Genomic DNA, 25,682 nt, shown 5'->3' on the forward strand with positions numbered 1-25,682 from the left:
TTTGATGATCAAGTTTGAAATGCTAAGGTAAAACTGCTAACGTTACTGTGGGGTTGCAGTCAACAGGCCAAATAGTGTATCTAGCTAGCTATCGTTCTTCGGGTGTCGTACAGTAGGCACACACACACTTGCAAAATTATATACACTATATAGTAAATAATTGTGATAACATTGTGATATTTACAGTAGAATATTGCACAGTAAGTCACAGTGCGTGATATTGTGTATGGTTAGCTACGTTTATAAGATAGTAATAGATTTTAGCACAGGGATTGCTAGCAAGCTATGCTAGACGCGCCAGCTAGCTAACTTACTTAGACAAGGGCCGTGGAGTTCGCTAGCTATTAGCTAGCCAACATATTTGATTATGGGCTACAGCCCGTTTCCACAAAATCAGTCAAGCTAACAGAGTATTGAGTCTCAAATGAATGCACTTTTCATTCTTCATTTTGAAGACTGTGGAAGATTGTGTCCTAGTCTAGTGTTACTGTAGTTGCACGTAAATCTTCACCAAAATTGAACAAGATAACTTGCAGAATAATTTTTGAACATGGCACAATGCCAGGTCATTCTATAAATATAATATGATTGTCATACATACTCAGAACAACAAAAATCGATCACATAATGTTCTGTACAAATAGTGTTTTTCGACATTCTTTGTAGTGGCCATGCCAAGTAGGCCTATGTCAGTCATGATTTATAGGTATATTATTGATTTATAATGCAATTTGTTTGTATGTACAGGTACCTCGGACAAAGAAGTGGAGGAATTACCTTGTGGAAGTCACAGTGCATTCGAAAAGTATTCAGACCCCTTCACTTTTTCCACCTTTTGTTACGTTACAGCCTTATTATAAAATGTATTAAATCATTTTCCCCCCTCATCAATCTACACACAATACCCCATAATGATGAAGTGAAAACAGGTTTTTAGAAATATTTTAAAAAATGTTTGCAAATGTATAAAAAAAGAATAGGGTTTCTAAAATCCTGTTTTTGCTTTGTCATTATGGATTATTGTGTGTAGATTGATGAGGGTGAAAAAACAATTTAACCCATTTTAGAATAAGGCTGTAATGCAACAAAATGTGGAAAAAGTGAGGGGATCTGAATACTTTCTGAATGCACTGTACCTGGAAGACACAGTGGATATTTTTACCCTAAGGATGGATTTGGTTGGAGGTGAGCTTTGCTATTGCAAGGTATGTATACACGACACATGTGTTTCATGATACAGTATTGATCATGTGTCATCATCATGCATAGGGGTATTACATGCACAGTGCTTGGTTTTAATAACTTTGGACAGATTGCCAAAGTGCATTGTTCCAGAAATGACTATGGTTGACATTTCACTATAATCTGAAATGATGTATCACTACAATATTGTGTCACTGTCTGGCATAGCAACCTAAAGACTGTTACAGCAATACGGTGCGGGAGTCATATGCTGACACAGGTGGAGGAGTGGTTTATCCAATATAGGGGGTGTTAACTTTACTAAATACCACTAGATGGCGGAATAGTACATTAGTAGAGTGGACAGTTGCAGAATACAGAACAGGTGGAATATCAATGGCAGGGATCATAAGGCAGGGGATATGACATCCATATAGATGTTTATTGTCGTCTGAAACTGTAAGCAGTTTTATGTTTGCCTAATGAAAGGAACTGGATTTGTAAGTAATATAGTGAATGATTGCAATTAGATTACCCTAGAGATCACAGGACCATCCTTTGCCTATATAAAGCTCGCCAGCTTGAAGTCCTAAAAACCGTAAATGAGTAACCTCTGGTTCATTCAGCCATTCCTATGGGGGAAGAATAAGGTTTTGGGATAAACGCTGAAAATAAGGTCTGAGGTTAACACAGGCTTAAGAGATCTTATAAGTTTTGTTCTATGGGGTAATATCAGTCAGTTAAGATGACCTTTATGAATTGGGAAGCCTTTTATGTGTTTTTTTATTACATAAATGCTTCAAAATTCACAAAAAGTGACGTTAGCTGATGAAGATTCTCATAGAACAAAAGGTTTTGCAACAGAATCGGCTGTGTTGCCCATCTGTAGCCCTCTGTTGCATTGAAGAAATGGAAATAGTGTTGTGTTCTTTGGTTCCCCCTGGCCTTACATTAGAATTCTATGCAACACCCATATATTTCCTCTATGGGGTGAATGGGACACACTCTTTTCATGACATTTAGATACAAGGTGATTTTCGTAGCAGGTTAGGACACCATTTCTAACTCTTTTCTAACTCTATTCCTAACCTTAACCTCAGTCTCCTAACCTGCTACATTAATTATACTAACCTGCTATGAAAAAGTCACTTCGGTATCGAATTGGTGTGAAAAGAGTGTTTCTGATTGGGGAATGCTTTGGCGCACATGCTATCATAACATTGCAGGGTAGTATCATAGATATTTATGACTAACCGTGTGTCCTTGTCCTGGTTTATGAACCCATAACCATTCACTTTCTCCAATCCTTCAGAACCACGTTTTGATATAGGGTTATAATGAAACTGGATCCATTCCGGCTCTTGCGTGACATGTAATAACTGCAAGTCACGATTTAATTGAGCCATGATGGAAGACACAGCAACCCAGTTTCAGTCATGTAGAAAATGGAACGCTTGACTTTGGCTCCCTCTAGCGGAGACAGGCTGAAGTTCCACTAGTGGCGAGTATGAGGAATGTCTCCCGCCGCGGCTTTGCTCTCGGGTTCTGTTTGTCAGACTTGAAATCCGAGGGAGAGGAGCGAGCCGCCATTTTCTGTGTGACGCTCTCCCTAAAACTGCAACAATAAAAACGGATTGCCGGGGAAAATACATAACAAATCGTCGATAAATGGCGTTGGGAAATATGACAAGGTCAATTCGAATTCAACCGCCTTTAAAATAAACTAGATTGAGCATTAATAATTGCAGAGAGAGAAGAGAGCAAGCTGACTCGGTTCCTCAAGTACTCGTTGTTTCGCCCATTTCGTGATTTCGGGAGTAACACGGGGTTACCCAATTTGGATCGCACGAGACGGATTTTGTGAAGAGGCATTCTCGAATTATTTGTTTTTCAACATATTTTGTTTCCTTGATGAAATTACTATCAAAGTGCGGGATTTGTTTCTAAAAATTTAACCGGATCGGCTCCTCATCACGTGGTAGGTTCCTCCTTTTTCTTTGTTACTTTTAACTCCGTAGTAAAAAATAACTTTGAAATGTTGCAACATCATTTAGCAATAAACTTGTTAGGTAACCTGCACACCGGTCATCTCGCATTTGTAGTAATGCTCAACCATTTTTTTGTGTGATTTATTTTGTATCTTTTGTTGCATAGCTGGGTCTACCTTCCTTTCAAATCCAAGTTGTAGCTACAGACAGTGTAGGTAACGTTAGGTTTGTTACTCTTACTGCATTAGCTGTAGCTGAAGGTTCTGCTGCCAAGGGTACACCATTATAGTAATCTACAGCTAACCAGTGAACATGAGCCGTGACATTCTTAAAATATGGCAGAGTGAGAGGGAAAATACAGCTGGCCAGACATAATCGTAAAACATTGATATTAACATTTAACTGTAACGTTACCAGCTACAATTGTGTCAATGTCAAGCCTTATTCACCGAAGCGCTTGATTGAGTATCCAAATTACCCCTAGTCAGTCTACTAACATACTTATATAAATGTATTTAGGCCGTTTTAAAAACGTAGTTTGCAAGCTTGCTGTATTGCCCACGATATAATGCATCTCTGCGCCACCGCATTCTAAACTTAATCGTGCATAATATACACACCCAAGCAATTCTATCGAATGATCGCAGTCGTGTGAGAGGGGAACCATTTTCGCAATCCTTAAACGTTAACCTAGAAAATGCATTGTCGCATAGATTACATTATAATTTTGGATACATTTCCAATTGAGTAATCTATGGCGAGGTTTACATAATGGCGCAGCCACTGGCAGTTGCAGGCGCCACGTTTTCCACTAATTGTTAAATACAAATAATGTCCTTTAGCAGAAACCAACCTAGCTAGTTTGCTAAATAATTGTAACATTTCAATTTAGCCTAAATTGTGACTTAGCGATATACACAAGGCCGCTAGAAAAAAGACAAGGAACAATATAATCATTGTACTCAATATCAACACATCTAGGTTTTGCCATGCCATGATCTCAACCGTCTCCTATGTGCTTGTATACTGTCTAACGTCAGCGCAGATATTGTAATTTGCCCCATCCCTTTATCAACCAGGAACTGTGTTCATGTGAATCCCTTTAATTGCACACTAACCTGCTCAACCCCTGGTTAGTGTGTTACACATCTGTAGTTTTCCATGATATTTTGTGTTAAGTTGCATATCCTTGCATCATATGTGCTGTCATTTTCTGGTGTGTGAACTCCCCCTCCCCACAAGATGAACATTAGTGAGATTATGAGATCTTGAAGGAAGTTCATCTTCCTGATTGTTTGCTGTCATTATGGGTGGGTACACTACAGTACACTCACTCTTGGTGTAGCTGAGCTAGTGAGGCCTTGACTGTTGTGCTCTGCTGCTGTTCTGGGGCCTCTGCAGTTTGCAAATCCATTGACTAAATTTCAAGAGAGATCAGGGTCTGGCTGACATGTGCTTTTTGGGAAATGGTTTCAGGAGGTTAAATACACATAAACAGGACTTGCCCTGACTGTGGAGCATAGAGAAAAAAGCCTACTGATTGCACATATTAGCCAGACAGGGTGACCTCCCCCACGACCCTGTCCCCATTGCAGCCCATGTGTTGGAGTCAAAGAGGCGTTTTATGAATAGAGGGTGATGAGCACCTCGCCTGCTGCTGCATTGGACTGATGGCACCGCTAGCTCAGGCCTGGTTCCATGTTATACCCAATTTAATGGAGAGCTGTTCACTCAGATTACATGGCCCCTCCCTAGCCTGTTTGATATGGTGTAGGACTGGGAGAATATGCTGCTGGAAGTGTGAGTCCTTCCACTGCCTGTTTTCACTCCTCTTATTTGTTTTGATAAGCCACACAATTGATAAAGACACCCCCCCATTGACCCTTTAGATCTGGGTGGAATCCTATCAGCCGTCTTCGAGACGTGTGTGTGTGTGTGTGTGTGTGTGTGTGTGTGTGTGTGTGTGGTATTGGAGCAACCGTAGGAGGAGGCTAACACAACAAGTATCTAGTTTATGAATTTTGAAGCCGTTGGTTGACTCAGGGGAGGGTACTCAATAACCTGAATGGGAAAACAGCATGGATTCAAGCCACTTACTCTCAGCTTTTGTCCTTCCCAGCAATGTTAACGGTTCCCCACTTTAATCAGTTTTCCAGGGCATTCCACTCCAAGAAAATTGTCTCATTGTTGCAAATGTTAGATACTGCCAGTGCCAACCGAAAGTATGAAAATATTATGGTTTGCCTGTTGCATTTTAAGTAGGAAGTGTTGCGTTACGTAACACCGTATTGTGGACAGAAATAGTCCTCTTGTAAGTTATTAAAAAGGTATGTGTATACATTTTTGGCCTTGATTTAGGCTATCCTAGCACCTAGCCACTTAGAGCATATAGCAATTTCCTCAGCCTATATTCTAGATCTTTCTGTCCTAATTTTGCATCTAACCAATCAATATAGAAACTGAGTTACCAGGAAACAACCAATAGAGGCTGGTTACTGCTGTAGGCTACAGACGATAATGTGCATAAAGCAACATCTGTTTTGCTGGTTAGGCCAAAATCTAGGCCTATTTCTGATGATTATGCAAATCTATATGTACAGCTCTGCAGTGTGTTTTTCATAGGCGCACTGGGTTTGGGATTTGTCCTGTCAGACGATTGACTTGGAGAGATGAAAGCAGAGCCTGTTGGTTTTACTAATATTATTACTTGGTATTGTTCAGACCCCCTCAGACGGTTAATGTCTGGCTTCTCTGAAGACTTCAGCTCATGATGAATAATCTGTTCCAGTCAGACACACTTGAAATCAGTCTGAGCAATCACAGCTTTATTCATACATCTAAATGAGCTGCTATTTTGGTTTTCTGTAGAAGCAGTTGTTGTCGCTTGTGTTTTTGGGTTGCAGGTATTGTACACCTTGCTTTGACATATACTTGAGCTGTTGCTTATATGGAAACACACACTAGTTTCTTTCCTGGAATCCTGACTGGAGAAAGAGCTGAAGGGTGACTATTTATTTGGCTCACTAAAACAACGTCTTTGCTGGTTGTTTTGATAGTTCAAGCCTAGTCTGCCGAGGCCAAGTACACTCAGATGCACACACCCTCCCGTTTCATGCCCTCAAGCCAACATCCCCCTCCCTCCACCTCAATCCATCTCAAACCAAAGGGCAGTGCCTCCCTCTGAACTTAACCTTGCTCGGAACACACCTGAAACAATCTCTTTGTTCAAACTCTCCTCCCAGAATGCTCCATTCCTGAAAATCCTTTACCTTTTTTTTTTTTTCCCCCTCCACCTCACATAAGAGAAACATGGACCAGCCAGCCAGGTGGGAGAAGCAGGACAAATATATCAACCCCACTCAACAAGGGAGGAAAAAGGCAAACAATGTAAATGGCCTGAAGAGAAACCAGTGGTGAAAATGACTTAAATCCCCAAATAAACTTTGATTTAAAAAAGATGGGCTAAGAACAAGGGCAATGGGCTAATTTACCAGACTCCTGCCTGGACTTGTCATGGCTTAGTAGGATGTTAAAAGTTAAAGGCCAAAGTGTTTCACCCCTCCAGGCCTAACTTCAGACAAGGGAGTTGCCCAGAACCTAGACAGGGTTGAGAGGAAGCCTGACCACTGGTAGGCTCTGTAGGGAGTGGCTTGACTGACACACTGGCCCCCATTCACTCCTGTGCTGAAGCCACCAAACCAGTCTGGAAGTGGAACCGTATGCATCACATATCATTGGGTGATTTGGGGAGCACAGAAACACACCATAGGTTTGCTGGTTCCTCAGAGTTTTACATCTCTCTATGCCAGTTAGCCTATTCAGACACTGGCTTTTGTTTTTGTGTGTTTTTTAAAACCCTACAGTCAACTGATTGCCCCAGCTGGGAGTACCTGAGACAGCTGGCTGAAATCTCAACCTTTTGAGATAAGAGGAACAGAGTTATTTTCAGACCCAATTGTTTTCCTTGTTTACTATGGTGTATTTCAGCTTTTTTCCCTTCTCATGGAGAAACCTGAACGATTAAGAGACATCAAAGGCAGAAACCACCTGCATAGTGTTTACGAAACCAGGTGTGCTGTACCGTGTATGAGTGAGTATACCCACGGGTTGAACCCGACCTATAGTCTAAAGTTCAGTGTGCTGTGGCCTGTGCTCCCGGATGGCATAATGGCCCAATTAAAAGTGCAGAGGCGCACATGCTTCTCTTCCTCTCTGGGTCATTCCATATGATTTCATCACTTTTTGACTACACCCCTTTTGATTTGAACGAAAATGTATATAGGCCTAGGTATTTCCCCATGGTAGATAAGGCCAAAAGATCATACCATGGTATGACATTTTTTTTAATGGTATTTGACAGTATTTTATATTTTTGAATAATACAAGTTCTACATTTGCTTTCTGAGTATTGTGTGGCCCAAGGATAGCAACACATACATATGGGCAAAAAATGTAAGCTTTATTTTTAACCCAATGTTACAATTGTGATTTGACTTGTGACATTGAGCAAAACACTTGGGTGAACTGTTGGAATTTTGGAAATTCTAATTCTATAGTTAGAATATAGTAGTGGTCACTTGGAATACAGTGTATTGACATGACAACTAATGAGAATACCAGGGAGTAGTTATTGTGACCGGGTAGGAACCAAAGTGTTGATAAGTGTTTAACCTCTTACATCTAGATGTGCCACTAGCGGAACGCCTCGCCAATATCCAATGATGGAGCGTGGCGCGAATTACAAACTCCTCAAAAATCCCAAAACTTCAATTTTTCAAACATATGACTATTTTACACTATTTTAAAGACAAGACTGTCCTTTATCTAACCACATCGTCCGATTTCAAAAAGGCTTTACAACGAAAGCAAAACATTAGATTATGTCAGAGTACCCAGCCAGAAATAATCACACACCCATTTTTCAAGCTAGCATATAATGTCACAAAAACCAAAACCACAGCTAAATGCAGCACTAACCTTTGATGATCTTCATCAGATGACACTCCTAGGACATTGTTATACAATGAATGCATGTTTTGTTCAATCAAGTTCATATTTATATCAAAAACCAGCTTTTTACATTAGCATATGACGTTCAGAACTAGCATACCCACCGAACACTTCCGGTGAATTTACTAAATTACTCACGATAGACCTTCACAAAAAAACATAATTATTTTAAGAATTATAGATACAGAACTCCTTTATGCAATCGCGGTGTCCGATTTTTAAAATAGCTTTTCGGTGAAAGCACATTTTGCAATATTCTGAGTAGATAGCCTGGCCATCATGGCTAGCTATTTTGACACCCACCAAGTTTGGCACTCACCAAACTCAGATTTACTATAAAAAAAATTGGATTACCTTTGCTGTTCTTCGTCAGAATGCACTCCTAGTACTTCTACTTCAACACCCAATGTTGTTTTGGTTCCAAATAATCCATAGTTATATCCAAATAGCTCAGTTTTTTGTTCTTGTGTTCAAGACACTATCCAAAGGGTGACGCGCCGGCGCGTATCGTGACAAAAAAATTCAAAATATTCCATTACCGTACTTCGAAGCATGTCAAACGCTGTTTAAAATCAATTTTTATGCGATTTTTCTCGTAAAATAGCGATAATATTCCGACCGGGAGACCTTGTTTTCGTTCAAACACTGAAAATTGAAAATGGAGTCTTCACATGCACGCGCGCACCCGTGTCATTGTTTTCAGAACGACCACTTTCCAGAAGCCCTACTGTTTTTCGCCCAGGGACTGCAGAGTCATCATTCCCTGTTCTGGCGCCTTCTGGGAGCCTCTGGGAGCCTTAGAAAATGTCACGTTACAGCAGAGATCCTCTGTTTTTGATAAAGAGGCTATAGAAGGCCAAGAAATGGTCAGAGGGCACTTCCTGTATGGAATCTTCTCAGGTTTTGGCCTGCCATATGAGTTCTGTTATACACAGACACCATTCAAACAGTTTTAGAAACTATAGGGTGTTTTCTATCCAAATCAAACAATTATATGCATATTCTAGTTTCTGGGCAGGAGTAATAACCAGATTAAATCAGGTATGTTTTTATCCTGCTGTGAAAATACTGCCCCCTATCCTAAACAGGTTAACCTCTCTGGGGTATGTGGGACGCTAGCGTGCACATCAATTTACAGAAATACTCATCATAAATGTTGATAAAATATACAACTGTTATTCAAAGAATTATAGATGCACTTCTCCTTAATGCAACCGCTGTGTCAGATTTCAAAAAAGTTTGACGGCGAAAGCACACGTTGCAATAATCTGAGTACAGCTCTCAGACATAAAAAAAAAAAAGCCATACAGATACCTGCCATTTTGGAGTCAACAGAAGTCACAAATGACGTAAATATTCACTTACCTTTGATCTTCATCGGAATGCACTCCCAGGAATCCCAGTTCCACAATAAATGTTTGTTTTGTTTCGATAGTCCATATTTATGTCGAAATACCTCCTTTTTGTTCACGCGTTCAGTCCAGCGTTCCAAATGCACTGTGCTCGCGCAGTAAGTTCAGACAAAGTCAGTTATATTACAGTTTGTAGAAACATGTCAAACGATGTATAGCATCAATCTTTAGGATGATTTTTACATAACTCTTCGATAATATTCCAACCGGACAATTCCATTGTCTTCAGAAATGAAAAGGAACACACCTAACTCTCACGGGCGTGCGCCTGTCTGAGCTCATGTCATTTTCTCAGTCATCTGATTCCAATGGCTCTTATTCTCTGCCCATTCACAGTAGAAGCATGAAACAACGTTCTAAAGACTGTTGACATCTAGTGGAAGCCTTAGGAAGTGCAAAATGACCACACAGACACTGTATACTGGATAGGCAATCACTTGAAAAACTACAAACCTCAGATTGCCCACTTCCTGGTTGGATTTTTTTCTCAGGTTTTTTGCATGCCATATGCGTTCTGTTATACTCAGACATCATTCAAACAGTTTTAGAAACTTCAGTGTTGTCTATCCAAATCCTGATTAGCAGGCAGTTTACTACGGGCACGCTTTTCATCCGGACGTCAAAATACTGCCCCCTACCCCGATGAAGTTTTAAGGGACCCTATAATCTTTGCCTACATTGAATGTTTTCTCTTAGCTACTTCATGTAGCAAACACATTCTTGCTTCGCATATTCTTCTTTGATTTAGAAGATACTGTTGCACAAACAACATGCTGATTTAGGTCTACACCATCTCTGGTATTATCAGGCTGTATAGTTAGTTACGTTTGCTCTGACTCAGTACATTTATTAGCTAGTTAGCGATTAGCATTAGCAGCTAACCAGATTTAGGCCCAACTTTCTAAAAAAAAGACAAACTAGCTGTTTGCCGATGTAATAAACACAAACTAAGTGTAATTACAGAACACTAGTGGATTTATATTAAGGACCAAAGTGAAAACAGTATCATTGTCATCAATACTGTTGCATGCGCTGCATTGACCATGCAGACTGAACGCAAGTGTCTCGATGTTGAGGAACAACAAATGTGCTCCAATTTCGCTCCAGTAGCGCCCCACCCCAGCTTGCATTTGTAATCTACTTGTGTGCTGCTCTAGCCCCTTGCTTTATCTACTGTCATGGAGTTTGCTAAATATTTTCATAAAGAAACTAATAAAACACAGGGGCTAAATCAAGGTGACTTATAAAGATGAGGACCAAGGCCAAGAGAGGGAGTGTCTACAACTAAATAATCATCGTGGAATCTGAAAATGCGCTTATCCCAAAAGTATGACGTGTACTTACTATGTGCACATGCTAAAAGAAAGGAATGAGGTGGGTAGATAACGAAGTGTGTCATTGTAGCAAAGTATCTCTAAACAAAAAATCAGGTCTCTTAAACGTTTCATTAATTTCCGTTATCTTTACAACAGGCCATAATAGATTTTGGCCCAATAGGCCTGGCATATTCCCACGTTCAATGAGCTTTCCGTTTTGATTGGGTTATTGTGCCTAAAAACCTTTAGGCCTCCTAATAGAAAAATAAAAACAACAACTCTGCATCTCTGCCCAACCTGGTAAGAGTGGCCAAAAGGGTGTTTAGCATCCCCAGTGGCTCTGTAAGTGTAGAGGGTGTTCTCCACTGCTGGCCAGCTCTCCAGGCACCATCACATGAGCCTGACGCCACAGACTGGCCAAACTTGTGTTTCAAAAAAGGAATTCAAAGGTACTGAGAATTTCTTTCATTTGTATTTAATTATAAGTAAGTCACAGCCTATATGTACAATTTATAGACTATAATGATGTAATACAACGTGATGTTTAAATGCTGAGAGCTTTATGTCCCTACCAGCCTGTTGTCACACTCGCAAATGCTTCACAGTGTATGTCTTTGTAGGCTATAGCCTTGAAATAATATAGCCTAAATAATTCATTTTCATTCCTTAGTTTTCCTGTCTGGGTTCTGACCTATTTAGTGTTTATATGCTGTTTTAATAACACATGTAGCCTATTTTAATTGATGTTCGCTTCTTACATTCACCTGTTCATGTTTATTCAAATACTTTTCATTCAAATCCATATGGTTTGGTTTCAATACTTTAAAACAAATTGGTAGAGCCAAGGAAAAAAAATAGATGGGTGTTGGTTAAATTGTGATTTTAATGAATGGAGCGGAGTTGTATTATTTTTTTCTGTTAGTGCGGAGCGTTTTTTTAGCAGAGCTGTAGGAAAGGACATGAAGCGTTTCGCACCACTCCATGAGCTTCCAACAGCTGAACTACTCTCACATGCTCTGACACACACACACACATCACACACAGGCCTATGCATGGACACACACACAGTCATTATGGGAACTTTGATCCGGACACATTAACTGCAGCATGTAGTCGGTTTCCACGGATTGCAGAGATAAAGGTTACGACCTTCAGCTGCAATACGAGTAGCTGGAGAGTCTGATGGATTTACCTGGTACTGGACCAGGTGAGGGATAACCATTTGATGCTTCTGTCAATAGGTAGAATATATATAAATACATAATTCTTACCGTTAGGCCCTATTTAGCATTTTGATTATGATTGGTAATAATGTTTTCGACCAACATTAGACCTTTATGCTTAACCATCATCAATGGTAAATACAGTATATTGTGTTATGACAAAATTACTAGCCTGTTTTCCTAATTTAAACCTTTTTAGCATAGTCTACATACTTTCCTCTCTACTGGAGGTTGATCCATTTCAGGTTTTACTGGTGCTGCCTCTGCGATGGCTGCCTCCACCGAAGAATAGCCACATTTTAATGACCTCTTTGCATTGTGTTCAGAATAGGGGTCGACGGGTGTAGAATACGGAACCTGACTTGGTGGCAGGGGCCTAATCAGAATAAGGTGATCGTGTGAAATACGCATCATCGCGGGGAATGTCCTAAACGAAGCCTGCGTTTGGTTGGACAGGGTATCGCTGGGTGGGTGGTGCTTCTTATACGCCTGCAACTGGTTAGACTGGGAGGGTTGGTCTTAAAGGGCTCTCTCAGGAGTCCTGTTTCCAATGCTCGGCTCCGCACACCGCCATGCCTGGCGAGCAATGTGGCTCAGGGTTGTCCATGAGAATATTGATTTGTTCGTAACAACATGTGTAACATGTAACAACTCTTGCTTGCCTGGTTGTATAGGTGGAATAAATGTGTCAAATTCAATGGTGCTTTTTTTTCAGTGCGTTAATGGGATGTGACAACCACAACAAAAATAAATGAGATGACGCAACCCCATGATCTAGTTTTGAAGGCTGGCCTTTGCAGTGTTTACTTTAAAAATGTAGTTTTTTAAGCTTTCGGTTGCCTTCATCAAAACATCCAGCATTGTTTTTCTTCAGGATCATTATTTAGGGACTAGACCACTCTCTCGTTTAACTCCCGTAGGCTTCTGTTAATTATCTGCCCGAACAAGGCCCTATTGGAGCGAGGTCATCATATGACAGGAGACAGTCTCCATCTTTCCTCTTGTTAGTTTATGCCCTCAGAATAACTGGAGGAGGCTGGAGAGTGGAGGACATATGTTTGACAGCCTAACATGTGTTTTTGAGTCGAAATGACGGTCTTCGTCAGTTCATTGAGATGTGAGCTGTCCTCTTTCCCACCTTCTCTTCAGTCTGTGATTGACAGTCTGATTGGTCCCCTGCAGGAGGCCTCTCAAAGGTCACGGCTGTGACAGCTCTTTGTCTTTGTAGCCCCAGCAGTTAATAAATATCTCAATCACTAAACTACAGTACAAAAAAATCTACTCAGCTTTTCAGCATGGCTATTTCAAGACTTCCTGATATTGTTCAACACTTTTTAGGCTTATGAATGCCATAGTAGTAGGGCGTTAAGACAACAGATACATTTTCCTAAGTACTGTCATAACATATTTAATAAGTAAATAACACTAATACAAAAATGGTATTGTGTGTGTGTGACGAGCTTTGATAGATCTTTGAGCTAGCCTTTATGGGCTTATCCTGGATATGTGCCAGCACCTTTGACCACGTTACATCAGCCACATATCTGCACTTTCTTCCATGTTTATTTGCCTTACAACACCCCCCCTGTTCTTGCATAGTTCTCTTCTGATGCATGTTATGAAATCGTCAAGCGAAAAAATAAACGGATTGCAGTTAGTATTAACCACTAGACCTGTCTTTTTCAATAGACAATGCTGTCCATTGTTTTGAAATGTTTGATCTTTTTATCTGAAGCAGGCCATGGAGGCCAAAACAACCACCGGCCACAGTGGACCAAAAAAAAAAGTCTGAACACCGCCACTTAGATTTTTTTTTACCAGCCATGTTTTTCGCCATAATTACACACACAAAGATATATTATAAATGGATTACTAGTAAGAAGTGGTGTGGTATATTGCGTGTTCTTATTGCATGTTTTGTGACCCGAGTCTTTTAACCAAAATATCAGCTACCCCTTTAAAGGCGGGAGGTTACTGTGGCAACAAGGGCACTCAGCAGAATTTAGTAGACTTAAAAATAAATTACTGCAGCTTTTAATTGGTATCTTCAGCACTTCAATCACAGCTCCCCAGCCAAGTAGTTGCTGCGTGTCACACAAGGTGGGATATATATTTAACCAATAAGGCCCGAGAGGGTGTGGTATATGGCCAATATACCACGGCTAAGGGCTGTTCTTATGCGCAACGCAGTGTGCCTGGACACAGCCCTTAGCCGTGGTATATTGGCCATATATCACAAACCCCCGAGGTGCCTTAATGCTATTATAAACTTTTTACCAACGGCATTGGAGCAGTAAAAATAAGTGTTTTGTCATACCTGTGGTATACGGTCTGACATACCACGGCTGTCAGCCAGTCAGCATTCAGGGCTTAAACCACCCAGTTCATAATATTGCATACAGTTGAAGTACGAAGTTTACATACACCTTAGCCAAATACATTTAAACTCCGTTTTTCACAATTCCTGACATTTAATCCTAGTAAGAATTCCCTGTCTTAGGTCAGTTACGATCACCACTTTATTTTAAAAATGTGAAATGTCCGAATAATAGTAGAGAGAATGATTTATTTCAGCTTGCATTTCTTTCATCACATTTCCAGTGGGTCAGAAGTTGACATACACTCAATTAGTATTTGGTAGCATTGCCTTTAAATTGTTTAACTTGGGTCAAATGTTTCGGGTAACCTTCCCCAAGCTTCCCACAATAAGTTGGGTGAATTTTGGCCCATTCCTCCTGACAGAGCTGGTGTAACTGAGTCAGGTTTGTTGGCCTCCTTGGTCGCACACTCTTTCAGTTCTGCCCACAAATTTTCTATCGGATTGAGGTCAGGGCTTTGTGATGGCCGCTCCAAGACCTTGGCTTTGTTGTCCTTAAGCCATTTTCCCACAACTTTGGAGTGTGCTTGGGGTCATTGTCCATTTGGAAGACCCATTTGCGACCAAGCTTTAACTTCCTGACTGATGTCTTGAGATGTGGTTTCAATATATCCACATAATTTTCCTTCCTCATGATGCCATCTATTTTGTGGACTGCACCAGTCCCTCCTGCAGCAAAGCACCTCCACAACATGATGCTGCCACCCCCGTGCTTCACGGTTGGGATGGTGTTCTTCGGCTTGCAAGCCTCCCCCTTTTCCCTCCAAACACAACGTTGGTCATTATGGCCAAACAGTTCTATATTTGTTTAATCAGACCAGAGGACATTTCTCCAAAAAGTACAATCTTTGTCCCCATGTGCAGTTGAAACCGTGGTCTGTCTTTTTTATGGTGGTTTTGGAGCAGTGGCTTCTTCCTTGCGTTGACAAAATGCATAACAATTATTAAAAAATTATAGATACAGAACTCCTTTATGCAATCGCTATGTCCTATTTTAAAATAGCTTTTCGGCGAAAGCACATTTTGCAATATTCTGAGTACATAGCTCGGCCATCACGGCTAGCTATTTTGACATCCGCCAACTTCGGGGTCACCTAAACTCAGAATTACTATTAGAAAAATTGGATTACCTTTGCTGTTCTTTGTCAGAATGCACTCCCAGGACTTCTACTTCAACAACAAATATTGTTTTGGTTCTAAATAATCCATAGTTATATCCAAATACCGCCGTTTTGTTCATGCGTTCAGGTAACTATCTAAACGGTGACGCGTGAGCGCCTTTCGTGACAAGCATGTCAAACACGGTTTAAAATCAATTTTTATGCTACTTGTAAAATAGCGATAATATTCCAACCGGGCAACGTTGTATTCATTCACAGACTGAAAGAAAAAAATGGAGAATTCTCGTGACCACGCATCTCCAGTCTCACTGTCCCCAGGCTGACCACTTACAAACTCTGCTGCTGTACTTTGCCCAGAGACAGCAGACACCCCATTCCACTTTCTGGTGGCTTTAGAGAGCCAATTGAAGCCTTAGAAAGTGTCACGTTACAGCACAGATGCTGTAATTTCGATAGAGATGCAACAGAAGGACAACAAATTGTCAGACAGGACACTTCCTGCATGGAATCTTCTCAGGTTTTGGCCTGCCATATGAGTTCTGTTATACTCACAGACACCATTCAAACCGTTTTAGAAACTTTAGAGTGTTTTAGAGTAGTAACCAGATTAAATCGGGTACGTTTTTTATCCGGCCGTGAAAATACTGCCCCCTATACCACAACAGGTTAACTCCCATATATTTTGGGTGAAATACCGCGGTGTGCCATCACAGCAGCAAGATTTATCACCCGTTGCTACAAGAAAAGGGCAACCAGTGAAGAACAAACGCCATTGTAAATAGAACCTATATTTATTTATTTTCCCTTTTGTACCTCAACTACTTGCACATTGTTATAACACTGTACATAGCCATGTGACGTTTGAAATGTCTCTGTTCCTTTTGAAACTTTTGAGTTGACATTTTTAATTGTTAGGTTCACTTTTGTTTATTATGTATTTGAGAGAAAGAGAGAGCTTTGACCACCAGCCAACAATGAAAATGGTTATGAGTTGAACGTAATAATATACCAATGGAAGGGAAGACTGGATTGACTGCTATGATTTCCCATTGTAGCCAATTCAATTGCTGTAATTCATTTACTGATTTTTAAGGAAATTCTGTTATCAATTTGGTTAATTACAAGTTTTAATCACTTAATAATTAAGGAACCAAATAGATATGGTTTCTACCTTTTTTACTTATTACTTCTGTGAACTTTCATTATCCTACCTAATGAGCGAGAGAAATTAGAAAATATCTTAAAGATATGTGGGTTTTTGGTAACGGAATTTCAAGGCACAGGCCAATGTTTCTTAACCTGTTTAGGATAGGGGGCAGTATTGACACGGCTGGATAAAAAACGTACCCGATTTAATCTGGTTACCACTCCTACCCAGTAACTAGAATATGCATATACTTATTACATATGGATAGAAAACACCCTAAAGTTTCTAAAACTGTTTGAATGGTGTCTGTGAGTATAACAGAACTCATATGGCAGGCAAAAACCTGACAAGGTTTCAGGCAGGAAGTGGCCTGTCTGACAAGGTGTCGTTCTTCTTGTCTCTGTTTATTGAAGAGTGAGGATCTTAGCTGTCCCGTGACACTTCCTACGGCTGCCATAGGGTCTCAGAAGGCGGCAAAAAGCTGAATCGTGGCTTTGCAGGCTCTGGCTGAAACAAAGTAGCGCGTTTGGGTAGTGGCTGGTTACAGTACTGTGAGACTCAGGCGCGTGCCCGCGTCGACCGAAAGCTTTGTTTACTTTCCTCAGTTTAGCTAAATGGACATTCCCGGTCGGAATATTATCGCTTTTTTACGAGAAAAATGGCATAAAAATGGATTTTAAACAGCGGTTGACATGCTTCGAAGTATGGTAATGGAATATTTAGACATTTTTTGTCACGAATTGCGCCATGCGCACGACCCTGATTTACCATTTCAGATAGTGTCTGGGACGCACGAACAAAACGCCGCTATTCGGATATAATGATGGATTATTTGGGACCAAACCAACATTTGTTATTGAAGTAGCAGTCCTGGGAGTGCATTCTGACAAAGACAACAAAAGGTAATCAAACTTTTATAATAGTAAATATGATTATGGTGAGTGCTAAACTTGCCGGGTGTCTAAATAGCTAGCCCGTGATGCCTGGGCTATGTACTTAGAATATTGCAAAATGTGCTTTCACCAAAAAGCTATTTTAAAATCGGACATATCGAGTGCATAGAGGAGGTCTGTATCTATAATTCTTAAAATAATTGTTATGCTTTTTGTGAACGTTTATCGTGAGTAATTTAGTAAAATGTTAGCGAATTCCTCCGGAAGTTTGCGGGGGGTATGCTAGTTCTGAACGTCACATGCTAATGTAAAAAGCTGGTTTTTGATTGAACAAAACATGCATGTATTGTATAACATAATGTCCTAGGGTTGTCATCTGATGAAGATCATCAAAGGTTAGTACTGCATTTAGCTGTCTTCTGGGTTTATGTGACATATGCTAGCTTGAAAAATGGGTGTCTGATTATTTCTGGCTTGGTACTCTGCTGACATAATCTAATGTTTTGCTTTCGTTGTAAAGCCTTTTTGAAATCGGACAGTGGTTAGATTAACGAGAGTCTTGTCTTTAAATAGCTGTGAAATAGTCATATGTTTGAGAAATTGAAGTAATAGGATTTTTAAGGTTTTGAAAATCGCGCCACAGGCTTAAAGTGGCTGTTACGTAGGTGGGACAAATTCGTCCCGCCAAGCCCAGAGGTTAACCTGTCTGGGCCAGTGGGACGCTTGCGTCCCACCCTAATCAACAGCCAGTGGAATCACGTCGCGCTAAATGCAAAACCTCAAATGCTATAACTTCAATTTCTCAAACATATTACTATTTTACACCGTTTTATAGATACACCTCTCCTGAATCGAACCACGTTGTCCGATTTCAAAAAGGCTTTACAGCAAAAGCAAAACATTAGATTATGTCAGCAGAGTACCCAGCCAGAAATAATCACACAGCCATTTTCAAAGCAACTAGCATGCATCACAAATACCCAAAACACAGCTAAATGCAGCACTAACCTTTGACAACCTTCATCAGATGACACTCCTAGGACATCATGTTACACAACGCATGCATTTTTTTGTTCGATAAAGTTCATATTTATGTATAAAAACAGCATTTTACATCGGCGCATGACGTTCAGAAAATCTTTTCCCTCAAATGCTTCCGATGATCAGCGCTACAATTTACAAAATTACTATTCTAAAACATTGTTAAAATGTAATATTGTCATTCAAAGACTTATAGATTAACCTGTTAGGGCTAGGGGGCAGCATTTGCACGTCTGGATAAAAAAATGTACCCGATTTAATCTGGTTACTAATCCTACCCAGTAACTAGAATATGCATATACTTATTATATATGGATAGAAAACACTCTAAAGTGTCTAAATCTGTTTGAATGGTGTCTGTGAGTATAACAGAACTCATTTGGCAGGCAAAACCCTGAGACATTTTCTGACAGGAAGTGGATACCTGATGTGTTGTATTGACTTTAAACCTATCCCATTGAAAAACACAGGGGCTGAGGAATATTTTGGCACTTCCTATTGCTTCCACTAGATGTCACCAGCCTTTACAAAGTGTTTTGAGTCTTCTGGAGGGAGATCTGACCGAACAAGAGCCATGGAACGATGATGTCCCATTAGACACCTGGCGCGCGAGTTCATGTTGGGTACCCTCGTTCCAATACGTTATAAAAGAGTATGCATTCGTCCACCTTGAATATTATTCATGTTCTGGTTAAAAAGGCCCTAATGATTTATGCTATACAACGTTTGACATGTTTGAACGAACGTAAATATATTTTTTCCCCTCGTTCATGACGAGAAGTCCGGCTGGCTTAGATCATGTGCTAACAAGACGGAGATTTTTGGACATAAATGATGAGCTTTTTTGAACAAAACTACATTCGTTATGGACCTGTGATACCTGGAAGTGACATCTGATGAAGAGAATCAAAGGTAATGGATTATTTACATAGTATTTTCGATTTTAGATCTCCCCAACATGACGTCTAGTCTGTATCGCAACGCGTATTTTTCTGGGCGCAGTGCTCAGATTATTGCAAAGTGTGATTTCCCAGTAAGGTTATTTTTAAATCTGGCAAGTTGATTGCGTTCAAGAGATGTAAATCTATAATTCTTTAAATGACAATATAATATTTTACCAATGTTTTCTAATTTTAATTATTTAATTTGTGGCGCTGACTTGACTGCCGGTTATTGGAGGGAAACGATTTCCTCAACATCAATGCCATAGTAAAACGCGGTTTTTGGATATAAATATGAACTTGATAGAACTAAAAATGCATGCATTGTCTAACATAATGTCCTAGGAGTGTCATCTGATGGAGATTGTAAAAGGTTAGTGCATCATTTTAGCTGGTTTTATGGTTTTGGTGACCCTGTCTTTGACTTGACAAAACATTACACACAACTCTTGTAAATGTACTGTCCTAACATACTCTAAATTTATGCTTTCGCCGTAAAAACCTTTTTGAAATCGTAAAACGTGGTTAGATTAAGGAGATGTTTATCTTTCAAATGGTGTAAAATAGTTGTATTTTTTAAAAATTTGAATTTTGACATTTATTTGGATTCAAATTTGCCGCTCTTGAAATGCACCTGCTGTTGATGGAGTGCACCACGGGTGGCACGCTAGCGTCCCACCTAGCCCATAGAGGTTAACATGTCTTGAATGCCATCTCTTTGCCAGATTTAAAAATAACTTTACTGGGAAATCACACTTTGCAATAAACGACGTGGTATGTCCAGAAAAGAAGTCTATGTTGGAACCATCTTGGAACGATCAACCATCAAAAATACTATTGTAAATAATCCCTTGCCTTTGATTATCTTATATCAGAAGGCACGTCTAGGAATCCCAGGTCCATAACAAATGTAGTTTTGTCGTCAGGAATGAGCAAAAAAAATATATTTAAGTTCGTTCAAACATGTCAAACGTTGTATAACATAAATCTTTAGGGGCTTTTTCAACCAGGGCTTCAATAATATTCCATTGGGACGGTTGCATCGTCTTTCAAAACGTTTCGAAAAGGGAGAGTACCCATGGGCGCCGAAGTCACAATGGTAATGGCCCATCCCCTGTGACCAAGGTAAACATCCTCTCTTTCAGTCAATTTTGATGGTAGGAGGCTCAAACCACTTTGTAAAGACTGGGGACATCTAGTGGAAGCCATAGGAAGTGCTAAATGAATTGCAAGCCCCTGTGTGTTTCAATGGCAAATGTTTGAAGTGATATCCACACATCAGATTTCAGTTTCCTGTCAGGATTTGTCTCAGGGTTTTGACTGCCATATGAGTTCTGTTATACTCACAGACACCATTCAAACCGTTTTAGAAACTTTAGGGTGTTTTCTATCCAAATCAAACAATTATATGCATATTCTAGTTACTGGGCAGGAGTAGTAACCAGATTAAATCGGGTACGTTTTTTATCCGGCTGTGCAAATACTGCCCCCTAGCCCTAACAGGTTAAACAAAATGTAAGTGCTGATATTAGTTGGCAGGGGTTTTCTTCATTTATTGTGTTTTGATATATTTCAAATGCCTTTTATTAACCTCTATGGGCTAGGTGGGGCGCTTGCGTCCCACCTACTCAACAGCCAGTGTAATCCCGTGGCGCGTTATTCAAATATCTCAAAAATGCAAAAACTTCAATTTTTCAAACATATGACTATTTTACACCATTTTAACCTTGCGTCCCACCCGTGGTGCACTCCATCAACAGCAGGTGCATTTCAAGAGCGGCAAATTTGAATCCAAATAAATGTCAAAATTCAAATTTTTCAAACATACAACTATTTTACACCCTTTGAAAGATAAACATCTCCTTAATCTAACCACGTTTTACGATTTCAAAAAGGTTTTACGGCGAAAGCATAAATTTAGAGTATGTTAGGACAGTACATTTACAAGAGTTGTGTGTAATGTTGTGCCAATTCAAAGACAGGCGTCACCAAAACCATAAAATCAGCTAAAATTATGCACTAACCTTTTACAATCTCCAACAGATGACACTCCTAGGACATTATGTTAGACAATGCATGCATTTTTAGTTCTATCAAGTTCATATTTATATCCAAAAACAGCGTTTTACTGTGGCGTTGATGTTCAGGAAATCGTTTCCCTCCAATAACCGGCAGTCAAGTCAGCACCACAAATTAAATAATTAAAATTAGAAAACATTGGTAAAATATTATATTGTCATTTAAAGAATTATAGATTTACATCTCTTGAAGGCAATCAACTTGCCAGATTTAAAAATAACCTTACTGGGAAATCACACTTTGCAATAATCTGAGCACTGCGCCCAGAAAAATACGCGTTGCGATACAGACTAGCCGCCATGTTTGGGAGATCTAAAATCGAAAATACTATGTAAATAATCCATTACCTTTGATTCTCTTCATCAGATGTCACTTCCAGGTATCACAGGTCCATAACGAATGTAGTTTTGTTCAAAAAAGCTCATCATTTATGTCCAAAAATCTCCGTCTTGTTAGCACATGATCTAAGCCCGCCGGACTTCACTTCATGAACGAGGGGAAAAAATATATTTACATGTCAAACGTTGTATAGCATAAATCATTAGGGCCTTTTTTAACCAGAACATGAATAATATTCAAGGTGGACGAATGCATTCTCTTTTATAACGTATTGGAACGAGGGTACCCAACATGAACTCGCGCGCCAGGTGTCTAATGGGCCATCATCGTTCCATGGCTCTTGTTCGGTCAGATCTCCCTCCAGAAGACTCAAAACACTTTGTAAAGGCTGGTGACATCTAGTGGAAGCAATAGGAAGTGCCAAAATATTCCTCAGCCCCTGTGTTTTTCAATGGCATAGGTTTAAAGGTAATACAACACATCAGGTATCCACTTCCTGTCAGAATCTGTCTCAGGGTTTTGCCTGCCAAATGAGTTCTGTTATACTCACAGACACCATTCAAACAGTTTTAGAAACTTTAGGGTGTTTTCTATCCATATATAATAAGTATATGCATATTCTAGTTACTGGGTAGGATTAGTAACCAGATTAAATCGGGTAAATTTTTTTATCCAGCCGTGCAAATACTGCCCCCTAGCCCTAACAGGTTAAAGACAAGACTTCTCGTTAATCTAACCACACTGTCCGATTTCAAAAAGGCTTTACAACGAAAGCAAAACATTAGATTATGTCAGCAGAGTACCCAGCCAGAAATAATCAGACACCCATTTTTCAAGCTAGCATATAATGTCACATAAACCCAAACCACAGCTAAATGCAGCACTAACCTTTGATCTTCATCAGATGACAACCCTAGGACATTATGTTATACAATGCATGCATGTTTTGTTCAATCAAGTTCATATATCAAAAACCAGCTTTTTACATTAGCATGTGACTAGCATGTGACTAGCATTCCCACCGAACACTGCCGGTGAATTTACTAAATTACTCACGATAAACGTTCACAAAAAACACAACAATTATTTTAAGAATTATAGATACAGAACTCCTCTATGCACTCGATATGTCCGATTTTTAAAATAGCTTTTCGGTGAAAGCACATTTTGCAATATTCTCAGTAGATAGCCCGGCATCACAGGGCTAGCTATTTAGACACCCAGCAAGTTTAGCCTTCACCAAACTCCGATTTACTATTAGAAAAGTTTGATTTACCTTTGGTGTTCTTCGTCAGAATGCACTCCCAGGACTGCTACTTCAATAACAAATGTTGGTTTGGTCCCAAATAATCCATTGTTATATCCAAACAGCGGCGTTTTGTTCGTGCGTTCAAGACACTATCCGAAAGGGTAAATAAGGGTGGCGAGCATGGCGCATTTCGTGACAAAAAATGTCTAAATATTCCATTACCGTACTTCGAAGCATGTCAACCGCTGTTTAAAATCAATTTTTATGCCATTTTTCTCGTTAAAAAAGAGATACTATTCCGACCGGGAAAGCCTGTATACGTACAAAGAGAGAGAAAATAAATACATCTCGTGCCCTCGTGCACGAGCGTGAGTCTCAGAGTACTCTGACCAGCCACTATCCAAACGCGATAATGTGTTTCAGCCAGAGGCTTCCTCGATATCATTCAGCTTTTTCCCGGGTTCTGAGAGCCTATGGGAGCCGTAGGAAATGTCACGTTACGGCCAAGATCCTCAGTCTTCAATAAAAAGAGCCAAGATGAACAACAACTTGTCAGAGAGGGCGCTTCCTGTTTGGAATCTTCTCAGGTTTTTGCCTGCCATATGAGTTCTGTTATACTCACAGACACCATTCAAACAGTTTTAGAAACTTTAGGGTGTTTTCTATCCAAAGCCAATAATTATATGCATATTCTAGTTACTGGGCAGGAGTAGTAACCAGATTAAATCGGGTACGTTTTTTATCCGGCCGTGTCAATACTGCCCCCTAGCCCTAACAGGTTAAAAATATAGACTCTTAGCTTTCATTTGGAACCAGATTTGACTTGAACTTCACATGTTGGTGCTTTTACATGGAAATTACCAGAGGCTAAAAACAGGCTATACTGTATGCAATGGAATTAGCCTAAGTCACGAGTAAATGTGTGCTGTGAATGTTTCGTTGTTTCTCTCTTTCTCCTTGTCTCTGACATCACCTTGTGAATAAACATGCTAGAGGTGTCTGGAATGAGTGGTGTATGACTGTGCTCTGTTCCTCCTCCCTATCCCTGATCTACGTCTGAACTGGAACCCTAAGTCGCTATAGGCATTACTTTTGACCCTGGTTTTATCAAACATCCTCCAGAATGTTCTCTGTAGTCTAGTTGGTGCCTAGTGTAGAGTGAGGTATTGCTGAGTCATTGCCATAGTCTGATCTCACTTTCTGACACAACAGCCCAACGGAGGTCACCTTACATTCCAAACCCTCACTGGATCTTTACTCTGCTGGGTTATTATGAGTGTGACGCTGAGCGACAGCCCAAGTTGTTTCAGCCTACTCGTGTGTGTGTGTGTGTGTGTGTGTGTGTGTGTGTGCGTGCATATGTGTCTGTGAGCACATGCGTATGTCAAGTTTGGTCAACATACAATTATTTCCTCCCTTGAATGGGAAAACAGTGTTCTCTTTCTTAACTCCATCCAAACTGTAACATCGTTTGGAGAGTGTAGGACGGGACTTCCCCAGACAGCCTAACTCCCTCATATCTGTCCCTCCCTGCTGCCTCTCAAAGGCTTAAGTTGATTAAATGTTTTTCTATGTAGAGACACTTGGGAAAGCACCCATTAAGAAACCCTGGGCCTGCAGTAGCTGATACAAAAGGTAACTGGCAGCTCTGGTAGACAACGTGCCAAGTTGTTCTTGTCATACTGACAGTTTTGGGCTATTAGATGAATCTTGTTTGTCGTTCTATGTAACTCGGGCCATATTTGCATAATAATTTTACTAAGTACATTCAATTTATGTAACCCTACTTGAATCAAACTGTCATTCACACCCCTGTCCGTTCCCCAGGGAATTGTGAACACATACATTTGAGCAGGGAGGGGTTGTACCGTAGCCTTCTTGTTTTCTACTGTAGTGCTGAGAATGGCGAAAGGATTATTTGATTGAGGTTTGGTGAACTGAGATTGAACCTGGCTGCAGTATTAGTAATGTGCTTCTAGCAGGTGGCTGGGTTAGCTCTTCCCTCCACATAGCTTCCGCTGCAGGCAGGCTATAGTGCGTCCCAAACGGTACCCTACTCCCTATACAGTGCACTGCTTTTGACCAGGGCCCATTAGGGAATAGGGTTCTAGTCAGAGCCTTTCATGAGAGTTTCACTGTGAATTTCTCTGCTTGAGTTGGTGTATCTGGACATATTCTGAAGGAACCAAAGTCCAGTTTGACAAAAAAGGCTACACTCTACAGAGCAAGGATCTGACAATCGATGTGACAAATTGAACTGCCATTTTTTTTAAAATTGGTTTTCCATTAAAATTATAATAAAAAAATAAAATAATATTCCACATCAATTCACAATGCAGAATAATGGTCCTATTACGTATGTAC

The 25,682-nt window shown here is 40.1% G+C and overlaps 1 protein-coding gene across 6 annotated transcripts in view; it reads left to right on the forward strand.

Annotated features, from left to right (window-relative positions):
- Window positions 1–943: 943 nt before the first annotated feature.
- Window positions 944–25,682, forward strand: part of LOC106600871 (KAT8 regulatory NSL complex subunit 1) — an 83,088-nt gene continuing 58,349 nt past the window's right edge. For 2 of the 6 annotated variants that reach the window (XM_045714966.1, XM_045714964.1), the window contains exon 1: window positions 2,725–3,160. The gene's annotated coding sequence lies outside the window, so the exon portion shown is untranslated. Of the gene's footprint in view, window positions 1,206–2,724; window positions 3,161–25,682 lie in introns of those variants that run through there. The other 4 variants (XM_045714965.1, XM_014192607.2, XM_045714968.1 and 1 more) reach the window with 4 other exon arrangements.

The sequence above is a fragment of the Salmo salar genome, chromosome ssa03 (genome assembly GCF_905237065.1).
Source record: "Salmo salar chromosome ssa03, Ssal_v3.1, whole genome shotgun sequence".
NCBI lineage: Eukaryota > Metazoa > Chordata > Actinopteri > Salmoniformes > Salmonidae > Salmo > Salmo salar.